Consider the following 14,755-nt stretch of genomic DNA (forward strand, 5'->3'; position numbering starts at 1 on the left):
TTGTTAAGAGACTTTTCGTTTTGAATTTCCTTGGAGTTCGGTATTTTTGTTATTTTACTTTATACTACTGAAAATTTATATATAATAGTCAGTGATTCAAAGTTGTAATTTTGAGCTATATCAACTTGATTTTGCATACCCATGATTGATGCACAAATTGAAAATATCAAATAGTGTATGATGTGTTGGCACACAACTTGTATATAAAGACAGGCGAAAGATACCAAAGAGACATTCAAACTCATAAGTCGAAAAAAAAATGACTACGCCATGGCTAAAAAAGAAAAACAGACAAACAGACAAACAACAGTACACAAAACACAACATAGAAAACTAAAGACTGAGCAACACGAACCCAGCAATAACTGGTGGTGATCTCAGGTGCTCCGGAATGGTAAGCCGATTCTGCTCCATATGTAGCACCCGTCGTGTTGCTGATGAAGTACAAACCTGGTTATATGTCTTATTCGGTAAATCTCTTTCGAGAAACATATCCAAGTCATAAGTGAAACGGATATTCCATATTAATCAACCAACTCATAATGCTGTCCGTAACATTTACGAAGGGATGATTTTAACCTCACAACTCTTGATTTTATAGCTTCCTTGTGAGCAGCAACAGTCTATCAAGGAAATCATAATAGGAAATTCAGGACCTGGAATATTGTATCAACTGGAAGATATATACTCCGTATGTAGGCGCTGCTGAAATTTTGCTACATAGAAATGGAAAGTTCACAAATGGGAAGCTGAAATCATCTCTTTTGTCGTAAAGTTTTGTTTTGAACCCACCCTCATTGTCAACTTATAGATGTAAGTCAAGATAGGAGGCATACTTATCTGTTGTATCATTTATCTTAAGTTCGATGGGATAGAACAAATTTTGAATTATGTAGTCAGAGAACATTATGTATATATTGGAGAGTGAGGTTAATGGATACTTCTAACCTTTTTTTTTCTTCATAAGAAGTTCCTGTTTAAAGTCACCCTTATATGAATAAAGGAACAATTTGCCAAGAAGAGGAGCACAGTTGGTTCCAAGGGGAATACCGATTGATTGTTGAAAAACACGTCTTCCGTAACACATATGATGTCAATCAAGAAATCAATCATCTAGATAATTTCAGTTTCAGAGAATTTTTTGTTTGAATGAGAGTGATTTTTTAGAAATTAAGATGTTTCCCTCACTAACACCAGATACTTGTATCTATGTTAGCCATTCTTTTTTATGAAACACAGCAGGACGAACTCTTTCAATTTATCTATGAGTTTGGAATGGACAATACTTGTGTAAAGTGTAGAAAGTCAATTGTTTGAAAACTATTGCATTCTTAGTCTTCGAATGTATGTACTCTAAAAAAATTCTTTGGATTTTTTTAGTATCCACATCTGATTCACGCCACCTCTAGAATAGATAGTTTCACAAAAACTTTGAAGCCTGACTTTGATTGCTGATAATATTTGATGGATCAGCATATAAAGATTTTGTTTTATATCGTTTGTTTAATAATTCATATTCTTTCTTCAACTTCATGAAAAAAAAACTATAAGCCAAGATTTATAAAAGAACATTCAGCTTCCAATGAGTTATACTTCCCTTCAAAGTAATGGTGTATCTTAAAATATGAATAAGTGTACAAAAGTTAATTAAAAACTATATGAAAGATTTTATTTACAAAAATCTGTTTTAACAAAATACATTTGATAAAGTTATTTGAAAAATATGATTTGGTAGGTTTTGACAAAACATCTGTTCAATTTTGTAACGAGATCTTTGATATCCTCAATACACAATTAAGGATGTTGTTTATTTATTTTCGTACAATGAGCAGCTATACAATTTATTTTTCTTATACTTTCTTTTTTCGAATATCTAATTTAATTTCAGATACATATTACAACTTCTATTTTGTTTATAATATGCTTAATGACAAGATGATGCAGATCTCTTATTTATTTGGCTAGTCTAGTCCAATATACTGATTTATTATTTTCGTGTCAAATCAAATATTTAAATTTAATACGAAATTATAATATTCCGATCATAACTATTTTATCTTATAACCTACCAAATGTTACCCGGTAAGTAAATCCATATATTACTTTATTTGGCTTCTTTTACTTTTTTTATTCGAGCGTCACTGATGAATCTTTTGCAGACGAAAAGCACGTCTGACGTAAACAACTTTTAATCCCGGTATCTATGATGAGGTTATTTGTAAAAGTGTTTTTTATTCTAATTATTTTACTCGGAATGATATTTAGTCAACGCAAATGTTCTTATGTTCCATATAGAAATTGCAAGCTTTTAATCAACAGATGTTTTCCATCAATTTGATGTGCATGAACTTTTGATTTTGCCATTCGATAAAGGACTTTTTATTTTAAATTTTCCTTGGAGTTCGTTTTTTTTTATATTTAATTTTTTTGTACCGATGTTTTTAATGAAAATTTTGTTTTTTTTATTTTCTTTAAGATATATTACGATTCTGGTAGAAAGAAGTCAAATTTGCTTTTTGATTTCAATACGAATGTGTTATATATTCATCAGATACTGTGCTATTAAAACTTATAGATAAAGATAATGGAATATAAGCACCCATGAAACTTTTCTAGTTTTTTTTTTATAAGAATAAATCAATAAGTTTTTGCCGTTTACTTAAATAGTAGGTAATTAGCTACTGATACTATAGGACCATTAAATAACTTCAGATCTTGACACTTCTACTTGAAAATAAATTTTTGCTAAACGGCCATAAAATTGTGCGGTACTTGAAAACTCAAGTCTACCATATTCAATGATTTAAAAAAGTATGTTAAGGTATTTTAATATTCTTGGCTTTCACATATTGGGGTTTGAGCGTCCATAATGAAGGTTAATCATTTTAAATTTAAATTGCAGCTTGAAGTTTTTGATCGATTGTCATCGTTAATCAAAAAACATGTCAGGCATACCCAATTTGGTGCGTTCCATACAATTTTCCACATCTAAAAGTATTTGTTGCAAAATGCACACTCTCCCTTTTAGACTTTGTAACTAGATGTTCCGATGTGTCACATTTCAGTTTATATGGATTATCAGTCAATCTAAGTACCATCATTGAAAAACAGTGTAATCCAGTAGAAATACAATTATTCTAAAATAAGACACATATTTCGATAGAAAAAGCTCAACATCATGTCGTAATCACCCCAAAGAGACGCACATTAATGTTGAAACCTTTCCAACTATACAACAAACACAATTAAAAAAAAAAGACATAAAAGAACAGTATCACATATGTGAATGTTTAAAAGTAAATTTTTAGTTTAGCCATCAGTAGTTTACTGATTTTTGAATAACTTAAATTGATTTGCACATCGAGGTTACAAATAAAAACAGAGGGTATTGCACATATCCAAAATGAAGCACATGGTTCGACGACGGGATGACCGTCACGTACTACACATAAATTATCTGCCATGTACAACCACCACACTAAGTCAAAATATAACAATCGGGAATAGGACACAATAGGTAAAATTTCAGATGAGATGAGATAAGATCGCAAAAATAACTCAGTCGAACTTCCCTAGAACTCTGCTGGAACAGTTTTTGTGTAAGAGGAACAGACTTTTAATGAAAATGTATTACTGAAACATACATGTGCATAGAGTATCTACTGAAAAATGTAAACGCCAAACGACGGGTCAAAGGGTTTGTTACTGCTGAGAAATGGAATGTTGGCAATTGGAAAATTGAAATATCACGTTTGTCATAGAATCTTTTTTTGAAGTCTGTCTGCTTCAATATCAGAGAAAGAATCAAGACAGGACGCAGACAGGCCTTCTAAATTCGGTAGTAGCCTTTATCTAAAGTTCACTGGTATATATGAGATGCAATCACTTACTGAAATAAGAGATATAGATTGACAAAACAAAATGAAAATTACAGAACTTTCAAAGATGCATTTTTTGTCGTTGAGAAAGTTCTATATGCACTGTGTCATATGCGTACATAAAAATAGACAGCCAGTAGGATTGCACAAAAAAATACCTTATTGTAATATAGAAGTTGCATTGAAATAGCAATTCCCCTAACTCAACAAATATGTCATCGAGTAAAACGTCCATCGCTTTAAATTTAATAATTGTCGGCGTTTTTGTTTTTACAATCTTTTGGTTCTTCACAAAGTAAGATTTTTTTATGAATCAAAGCAATCAATTTGTATCTACATTTCCCATTTTTGTAGAATAAGCTACTTTTGATAAGATGATGTAGTCGATCTTTCCAATTGAGCATTAGTAATAATAGTGTAAAGCGTAGAAAAATCAAATGTTTTGCTGTAAATTTTTAAAGATTGCGATTGAAGATTTTGGAGTAGATCTTTAGAATTTTTAAGGATTCACTTCTTATGAACACCGCTGCTTAATCATAAAAACAGAGACTATCAAAGCTCTGACGTCAATATACTTTTTCACTGTGGACAAAACATAATGATATAACCAGGACAAACCAGGGTATGATCATGCCATGGAAAGGCTGATGAACTATCGAAGAGTCAAAATAGTTTTAATGCGTTAAAACTGTTCCTTTATAATATCGATTAGTATTATAACAATGTTGAATACTAAAATAAAAATCAGATTAGAAAACTTACCTTAACTTGCTGCTACTGCTGCTGATGAATATGACCGTGATGGTGAGGATGATGATGATGGTGATGATGGTTATGGTGATGGTGGTAGTGATGGTGATGATGATGGCTGTAATAGGGTACTGAAGAATGATAATATTCCATATCTACGGATAGGAACGTATATCTAGAAGTTATCCTCGGTCTAAGTCTGAATTGAGAATTTATAGGGAAATTTCAGCTACAAAGTGTGATATGAAAGAAACGTTTTATTTTTATTATTTCAGAAAAGTTTTATTGCAAGTATGAAATTTGACTTATTTTAACGGGGTTTTGGTAAAACCTCACAAATAATTAGATATAAGTCTTTTTTTTTTAATCCAGAGACAGACAAACTAAAATAAAACATACCTAGTTCAGTACTCCCGTTCATTGACGACATGGTAGCCAAGTGATTCATTCATTAAAATAAATGCCAATGATCGGCATAATAGGATAAAAACGTTTGTGGATTACATATTTAATTACAGATATCATGGGTAATCTACAGAATTCAATGTTTCACTGGGAACAACCAAGGAACAATGAAAAACTTGCATGAGGATCCACGGGGTAGTAGGCAGCAACACCCGGGTATATGAGTTAACAAGACACGGGCCTTTGGGGTTTTTAACGCCGTTTTCATTAGCAAATCGAAATCCAAGAAATATACCAAGCCGGGGATAATATTATTTTTTGCAAATATTTCATGAAAATTAAATCCCATTTTACCGATCAAATTAAAGTGGGATATCTTCTCTATTGCGATAAGGTATAAATACACTCAACGGCTCAATTAGGTGCAATAATACTCATTAGTCTAGATATAAATGTTAGTAATCACTGTTCAATTACATTACAAAAACTGTCACTGTAAATGCATGAAGCAAGAAAAAAATAAATGTTTACGGTAAATTACAAATTCTAGTCACTTGGTAAGTAGTTTATTCTACAAACTTTATAAAAGGGGATGCTATAAAAATCAATAAAGTTTATTATCCCCTACCCCCTTGATTTACGTCGCTGTTCACTTTTAGAAACGAGAATAAAAAATCACGAAATGTCACAAAGAGCCCAAAATCGTACATTAAAAACGGGAAAACGGACATCCATAGGTCATAATACGATTTCCAAAAAAATGCGTATCAACAAGATTGTACACTTTTGATTTTTTTACTATACCGACACATAAATGATACAATTTGGCTTGTAATAAAAAGTGTTGTAAAAAGTTGTTCATTATTAAATTTATGTCACAAAACGTCTCGTCATTGTAGCGATGAATTATCAAACCTTCAGAATAATTGTTTCAAACATTAAACTCTGCGTTAACGACGTTTTTTTTTAATTTTGCATTTCGGTCTTACAAACGGAGGAAACATCTAAAGACTTTTAAAGACGGAAAATGGTACAGTAAAATTATAGTTGGAAACAACACCAATTACTTTGTTTGCATTTTAATCAATAAAAATATTGACTTACACAAGTCATTATTTTTTGTTTGCCTTGACGCTCGTTTCAGTGAAATTTGGTGTGGTCCGGGTTGATTATTTAAAAACAATGAGCTATCGTTCTGAAAGGTAATAGCTTCATACAGGTATATAATACATTATGATAAAAATGAAAAATAACCTATCTCAAAAATGCTGTTTTACTTAGATATTCTGCAATGATATTTATGCCCAAGACTCAATTTCCTTTTCCCAATGCATTAGAATAGAAAAAAAAAACAGTAGTGTAGATGATAGTGGCCGACGTCTAAAGGGATTTGACGACCGCAAATATTCGTTTTACAGAATCCACTACGCGTCGCCAGGAATACTGTATTTGGGGTACTAAAAAAATGGCGCCGATGGAATTTCCAGTAACCGCGAATTTCACAAACCATAATAAAACACATAACATCAAATAAATCACACTTTTATCGGTCATTTTAAATGACAAAATATATCTACTTTACGATAAAACTTAACAATTCATTTTGAAAATATGTGGTTAATTCATTGAGTAGTTTTCAGTCAGACGTTTCCAAAATAAATAAATCTCGCGAAGTTTCGTAAAGTTCGGGATTTAATCAATTTTATACTGAAAAGTCTATCAGATTCATTTCTTTTGATCTATACTACTATATAACGTGTTTCGTTTCATGTACAATATTTTTAAAGATTTCGTGGAAATCATTCTTATTTTAAAGATGACAATTACATAATTGACTAGTTGACACCGAGGGAATTCCCATATATTTATTTCTGAATAAATACATACAATGCATACTATTTTAAACAGAATGAAATATGCATTGAAGCAGGTAAGAAGGTATATATTTATTGATTTATGAAATACAAAATGTCCATATGAAGCTTTTGTTTTCGTCGTTTTTGTTCTTTAAACTAAAAAGAAGTTTTTAACTGAATGTGAATGGACATTTAAAGCATATTTGTTAAATGAAATAATCAGCACAGGTGATGCAGCAGAGTGGGTTATTTGTCCCTTTTTCAGAGGTCGGGAAGGACGTTTATGCTATACATTTACCACATTGATAACTATTTTAAATTTACAAGCCGTAATAAAAATTTGGATACTGTATATTGGGTTTGATATTCCCAGGAATCAAAACAAGTTGTTTTTCTTATAATCATGTCATTGTAAAAATTATGTAGCAGTAAATAAATCAATAAATAAATAAATAAATAAGTAAAAAGATAAATAAATGAATAAAAAAATAAATAAACAATAAATAAAAAAATAAATAAACAAACAAACAAACAAACAAACAAACAAACAAACAAACAAATAAATAGATAAATAAATAAATAAATAAATAAATAAATAAATAAATAAATAATAAATAAATTTGTGACATCTATGTTTCTTTTATTAAAGTGTGACTAAGTTATAACAATTATAATAAATGAGGGACCGAGGCCTACAATGCAATTTCCAAAAAACGAATGTATTGAACCAGATATATTACTGTTGGAAAAATGCCAAAACAGGTAGATACAGGTAGATATCAATATAGATATTTTATATATTGATATGTAAATTTAGAAAGTCAAACATAATCAATATGTTATAGTTTAAAAATGGAAAAATAATTGAACTCGTGTTTTCAGAAAACTAAAAGTGAAACTGATAGTGAAACTACCTAGGTTCAGGTCCACCCAAGAGCGTTGTATTGTTATAAAAACGGCTTCGTGTTAGAAATAAAGATATATATAAGAATACATGAATATCACAACTATATAAAAGACAATCGAACATAAAAGACATATAGTGGTTTAACAATTGTCTGTACCATATGTAGCGTTATAAATAAATTCATCATAGACACCAGGTTCGAAACCAGTACGCCAGATGCACGTCCTGTCCACAAAAGACCCATAGTGACGGTCGACACTCCCCCCTCCCCCTAAAAAAAAAGGCTAAAGAAAGTACAAAGTTGAAAAGCACTGAGGACCCAAAATTTTTAAAAGATATACTAAATATAGCTACGATAACATTTTCCTAGGGTAGAAATCCTTAGTATTTCGAAAAATTTAAAGTTTTGTTAACAGTTCATTTATAAATATGACCAAATCAATAATAATTCAATTTAACACAGAAGTAAATCTAGACAAGCCTTGAATGAATTTAACGGATACTACCATACATACAGACACTAACTGAAGATTACCTTTAATGTTGAAATGAAATATAAAAAAAACGTATTTCAAATACACATATGCTTATAACAATAACGGTACCAATTTTGCTGCACCAGATACTCATTTCGGCAATAAATGTCTCTTCGGTGATGCTAGAGGCTGAATATTAAAAAAATCCAAAAACTTATCCAAAAAGAACCTAAAGTGTCACAAAATTCGGACAAGACATCAGAGCTTTGCATGAAGGAGGTTTTATTTGAAAAAAAAATAACATAATTTCATAACAGCAAATTTCAATCAGACAATATCTGTACTTTTGCTGGGCTGATGATATCCTCAGGGGCTTACAGACCACTAGCACAGGCATCGAATGAGTGGTAGTAATAACATCAACAGTACATATTAACTGCACCAGAAGCTCATTTCGGCAGTAAATAATGTATTTATAAAAATACCGAACTCCATAGTAAATAAAAAGAATTGAAAAGTCCATTAAAAATTACAAAACCAAATGCTCAACTAAATCAAGAAACGGAACTAGTGGAAAACTGTCATAGACTTGGTTCAGGCATTTTCCGAAAAATAAAAACAGTTGGTTAAACTTGGTATAGTAAGATAAACCTTTCCACTTGAATGTCTCTTCAATATGACAGTTGTTATCCATTCGTTTGATGTGTTTGAGCTTTTGATTTTGCCATTTCATTAGGGACTTTCCGTTTTGAATTTTCCTCGGAGTTCAGTATTTTTGTGATTTTACTTTTTTCTGTGATGTTCGAGGCCGAAATATTCGAAAAAGCAAAAAACAGAAAACAATGATTACGGCATCCTCTAAACCAATTATATTACGTCTAATGAAGCATCTTCAATTGGACTATTTGAACAAAAATTTATCGTTTCTTTTAAAACAATGAAGTTGTTAGGTTGCATTGCAAATTTATAGTGCACACTTTTTGTACACACATTGATATTGAGTAATATTTAACGCAGAAAAACTGTTTTTTCTTCAAAAGATAGCCAAGTAGTGGAACATAATTCTAATTTAAAAGTTCCTGAATTTAGCAGAATGTAATACCAGGAACATAACAGGAACTACTTACAATTCCGGAGCACCATCACTTACCTCTGGTTTGGAGTAAATGTTGCTTAAATTATTAACTTCTGAGTACTGCTTTGATTCCACTTTTCTAGCTTCTCCTTGTTACTTATCAATCGGAAATTCTAACTATAATTCGTCTATTGGTAAGACGGATCGGTATATTTTCTACCAAATCAGTTTTTATTATGGCAGTTAAAAAAACTGATTAAAAAAAGATTTTATTTTGGAAAATCTTCACCTAAATACTAGCATTTACAATATATGAGTGGTTGGGATGATGAAATATGTCTTTATTATGCTTTATGAAGTATGATAAGGTTGGCAAAACTCATCAAAGATACCAAGCTTCTTAAAACTATGCAAGTAAAAGGGAGAGGAAATTTAAACATGTATAAATTTATTTATGATGCTAGGTAAAGTTTCAACAACAAATCATATCTATTTATACATCTGATATTGGTAGAATTCAATTCAATTATCTAGTTAGATTATTCCATTATATTGTCAATGGCTCTACGTTTGCTTTTTTGAAGAAATAAAAATAAGAAAACGATATTGTATACATTAAAATCTTTTTGTTTCATTCTTGATTATTCCTTTTTAATACGTACTACTGCTTGTCAGTGGTTTGTGTATATTCATGGGAGATCTTTTGTAATATATATCTTTTATAGTTATTCAAAAAGTCTGTACTGTAAAGGATAATGGCACAAAGTAACACTTGTCGATTGATGGAAACACTGAAGCTGCTTTCCGACAAAGCACTGTGTTTTCCCTCTTAATGTTTATATTTGTGTTTATCTTGACAAAAGTATCTATACACATAAAGTGATAAACCTATTTATTAATTTTACATTGTCTAATCAATTGTTCTTAGAAAAGTTTGTTCAAAATGGTGGTATCTAACCTGTCAGTTGTCTAACTGGTAAGAATTAAACATGTATATTGTTCTTTATTTTTTGTTTAAAAGAGAGGCAAACGATACAAAAGGGAAATTCAAACTCATAAGTCGAATACAAACTAACAACGCCATAGCAAAATACAAAAACAAACGACCAAAAGAAAAACAACAGAATACAAAGCACAACATACAAAACTAAAGACTGATCAAAACGAATCTCACTAAAAACCGGGAGTTATTTAATGTGCTTTGGAAGAGTAGGCAGATCCTGCTCCGCATGTTACAGTTACATTTATATTTTGCTGAAACAAGGCACTAAAACTAATTTTCAGACACATTGATCCTAGTTCTTCACTCAATTCTATAGGTTGAAAGGATTTTTTTAAATAAAGTTAGTGCTTTCCGCCGACTCAGATGTAAATCCCTTGGTTATTTTCATTCGAGAAATACATACAACTTGTTTTCAAAGGGCCTTAAATGAAAAGCTGACATTCAATAAAAAATTATGGTTCATTTTGAAATATTTTTTTTTATTATATACAAAGTTTAAAAAACGTCCAAAAAAGGGAAGCACGAGAATTGTTTCAAGTCACATGTACTGATTATTGTGCCGTCAGTTTTTTTTTTATAAATCCTTGCAAACTAACTGCGTTAATAATTTAGAACTTTTATAAGACACGTACCACTTCGGTTAATTTGGTTGGACATGTGTTTGAATTTCCCTAAACTGAAAAAGAAATGATTGCCATTGTTTTCACTGTAAATGCAGTAAAAGTAAGAAAGGTAATCCAAAATGCAATAAATAAGGCCCTATTTAGTCAACAAACAGCAAAAGTAATTAAATCAATAATGATCAGGAATTTTATTTAATTCAACAAGGACGCCAAAAAAAAATCAAGGCCTGTAAGGACCATGTGATTTATTTTTTGGCGTTTGTACCAGCACCGTACTGCAAAAACAAAAACAAGAAGTCAAAAGACAAAAAAGTAAAGATATCATAAATTTCATATTTTCATTATGTTCACATTTATTAAAAATTCTGAAATAAGAAATGATAGAACTATCCAGATACAATAAATTTATGCTTAAAACAATTGTTGAAACATTTTTACTTCTGATTTTTCGCGATGAGGGTAAGGTCGAATTCCATTGATATCAATCTATAGTCTGCAAAGAAATCAATAAATTCAGAGAGTCGATATGAGTTTCGTCACCTTACACTAAAAAACCACAATGCTTGACAAAACCAAACCATTCACTACATTGAAAGCAATCTTTATATTTGATTTGTTCTCGTTTGCTTATTTTTGTTAGTTTTATATAATATATATTTAAATTGTATTTCTTTTTCTGCTTTCATGGTATTTCAAAGCTAGGTTCGTGAATGGGAAATACTTTGACTTTGAATAATAGTACAGTTATGTGCGGGATGTATTAAATACACAATTCATCCTGAAAGAGTGCCATGCTGTTAGTATGCTGATAATACGAAAGCGACATCTCCATAATCATTTATACGTTTGATCCATATCATTTCCATTACCAGAAATACTCTTTTACTATACGCCGATTTCTCACGTCATTAGCATGATATGCTTACCCTTCCTTTTCGACTTATGAGTTTGAATGTCCCTCTGGTTTTTTTTGCCTCTCTTTTAAACGTTTTATGGACTAACTGGATCACTGCATCTTTGAACTGATAAAGTAAATGTGACTGCTTTACATTTTCAAACACCCGTCTTTAGTCTTATGTACATAATCCAACCCTGCCTAAATAAATATATTAATTCTATAATTTAAAAACAGTTATCGAAGCGGTCATAAGGAAGTTATCCCCATTAGAATATTCATCCTTTAGCTCAACGTACTCACGTAGATTTTATGCCCAACAAACGCACGAATGACGCACCTAAAACCAAACATTTTCACGGAGAGATAACGATTGGAATCAAGCGTATTGGAGGTAGACTTATTTGCGGCTATTGCTGAAACTAATCCTGTTAACCCTACACAGCTCGTCATGTGTGTTTTCATTATTTTGATTTTGTATTCACTTCCCAGTTTCATTTCATTTCGTGTTCATGTTCATTTCATTCATTGCATGTTCAGCGTTCTAAAATATGTTTCTTTAATATATCTTTTTCTTGTAAAATGTATTAAAATTATAATTCTTTATTTTGTAAACAAAAAACAATTTTGGTTATAGCAATACAGACACAAAACAAACATAAGAAAAACTCAGCAATAATTATATACATATTAAAACAGTTATTGGCCTCCTTTCTTCAGTTCTAACGACTCTTTAATAAACGAAAGAACTGTTTTTATATCACTGGGTGTTGATGGATTTAGTATAATCGCGAGTTTATCGGTTAAGTTAAGTGTATTGAAATTGACAAATTTTCAATATAATATTTTAAAAAGGTTTCTCTATTACTGTTATTCATTTTACATTAAAAGAAAAAATGGAATTCATTGTCTAAGATATTATATATTTTACATTTTCTTTCCTTTCTTGGTATTTTTATGCCCCACCTAGGGGCAATATGTTTTTCGTTCTGTGCGTCCGTTTGTCCGTTCGTCCGTCCGTCTGTCCCGCTTCAGGTAAAAGTTTTTGGTCAAGGTAGTTTTTGATGAAGTTGAAGTCCAATCAACTTGAAACTTAGTACACTTGTTCCCTATGATATGATCTTTCTAATTTTAATGCCAAATTAGAGTTTTGACCTCAATTTTACTGAACATAGAAAATGATAGTGCGAGTGGGGCATCCGTGTACTATGGACACATTCATGTTGTATATCTTCTAGTTTCTAAAAGACAAGGACCGCTTATTCTAAATTGGGTTAACATTTTTCTTGCTTTTTTGTTTGGGTGAGATAGGTAGTATTCCATTTGTTTATTTATGTTAGATTTATGATATTTATATAGATATATTATATTATTTTCATTCAGATAGTTTATGCTATGATTAATAAGAGTTTGATAATAGTTAGTAGAACATTTTTTTAATCGAGGTTTTAATTTTCTAGTCTGTTTTAAAGTGTTAGTTTCTTCAATAAGTTTGATGTCGATATTTATTTCATGTGACACATTGTTTGCAAAAGTATACCAAGAGTGTGTTCCTTCTAAATTTTAGTAAGGTTAAATGCTTCATTAAGAAGTGGGTTTAGATTTTCATTATTAAATCTAGATAAATTGTAGGTACATCAAAAGTTTCTAATGGCAGAAGTCCAAGTTAATTTCTAACAGCTATATTTGTTGAGCGTCTTTTTATTCCCAGTGCTTGTTTTCCGAAATGCAGCTGGGTTTTTTTCCTAAAATAGCTTTATCAATAAAACGAATGACTGGTGTTAAGTTACTTTTGTTAGCTCGCTGATTAGCTTTATAAAATTTAATATAAGTGTCCGAATAACATATTTCTCTATTATATGTTAGTAAAGGATTAACCAATGTTTAAAAAAGGTTGCAAGACACTCACCCATGAAGTTGTCGAAAACATGTTGAGTAAGAATTTATAGCAAATAAAACTATAAAAAAATAAAAGATCTGAACTACAACTAGTTAAACTGCCATTAGATGTTATAACACATCCAAGGTATTATTTTACTTTAAATTTAAAGAAGTATTTATTTTACTGTGGTTATTTAATCACAATATTCAGAGAGATTATTCAAGCTATTTTGCAGACCATTTTCGCTGTCTGATAATATAATCAAATCATCTTCAAATAGGAGACTTCCTATGTCTGAATTTATAAGTTTTACAGGATTACAGTTTTGTTTTTCAAATATCTGACTTAAGTCATTAATAAAAATATTAAAAAGTGCGGAGCTTAAAGAATCTCCTTGTCTTACACCTTTATCTGTAATAAAATGTCTAGACTCTGACTTTTTATGTTTAAACAAACCAAGAGTATGATTGAGTTGTGCTTTAATGATGTTGAAAATGTGTTTACCAACTCCTAGTTTACACAATTTATTAATTAGTCCTAGCCTCCAAAGAGAGTCGAAGGCTTTTTTTAAAGTCTATGAAGCAAATATATATTTTATTTTTATTTTTATGAAGGTATAAATTTGTGATAGATTTAAGGATAAATAAGCTATCAGAAGTTCTATGATTCTCTTGAATTCCAAACTGTGAGTGGTTATTTTTGGATTCCATAAGTTTATTGATTCTATTTTTCAACAATGCACTAAATTCTTTTTTAGACAAACAGCTCATTAATGCAATTCCTCAATAGTTATTTAAATCATATTTGCCTCCTGATTTATAAATTGGAATTATATATGATTTTTTTTCAAAATTTGGAATAGTATCAAGATTTTAGTATAGCATTGCAAAGTTTTGTAAAGAATTTAAGTGTAACAGGGCTACTGAATTTACTAATTTTATTTAAAATTTTATCAGGTCCTGAAGATTTACCTGTTTTTAATTTATCAATAACAATTTTAACTTC

General features: G+C 30.4%; 1 protein-coding gene across 1 annotated transcript in view; it reads left to right on the top strand.

Annotated features, from left to right (window-relative positions):
• The first annotated feature begins 6,769 nt into the window (after positions 1–6,769).
• LOC127727058 (helicase with zinc finger domain 2-like) overlaps positions 6,770–14,755 on the top strand; it is a 38,818-nt gene continuing 30,832 nt past the window's right edge. The window contains exon 1 of the mRNA XM_052234471.1: positions 6,770–6,971. The gene's annotated coding sequence lies outside the window, so the exon portion shown is untranslated. The remainder of the gene's footprint in view (positions 6,972–14,755) is intronic.

The sequence above is a fragment of the Mytilus californianus genome, unplaced genomic scaffold (assembly GCF_021869535.1).
Source record: "Mytilus californianus isolate M0D057914Y unplaced genomic scaffold, xbMytCali1.0.p SCAF_19, whole genome shotgun sequence".
NCBI classification, from domain to species: Eukaryota; Metazoa; Mollusca; class Bivalvia; order Mytilida; family Mytilidae; genus Mytilus; species Mytilus californianus.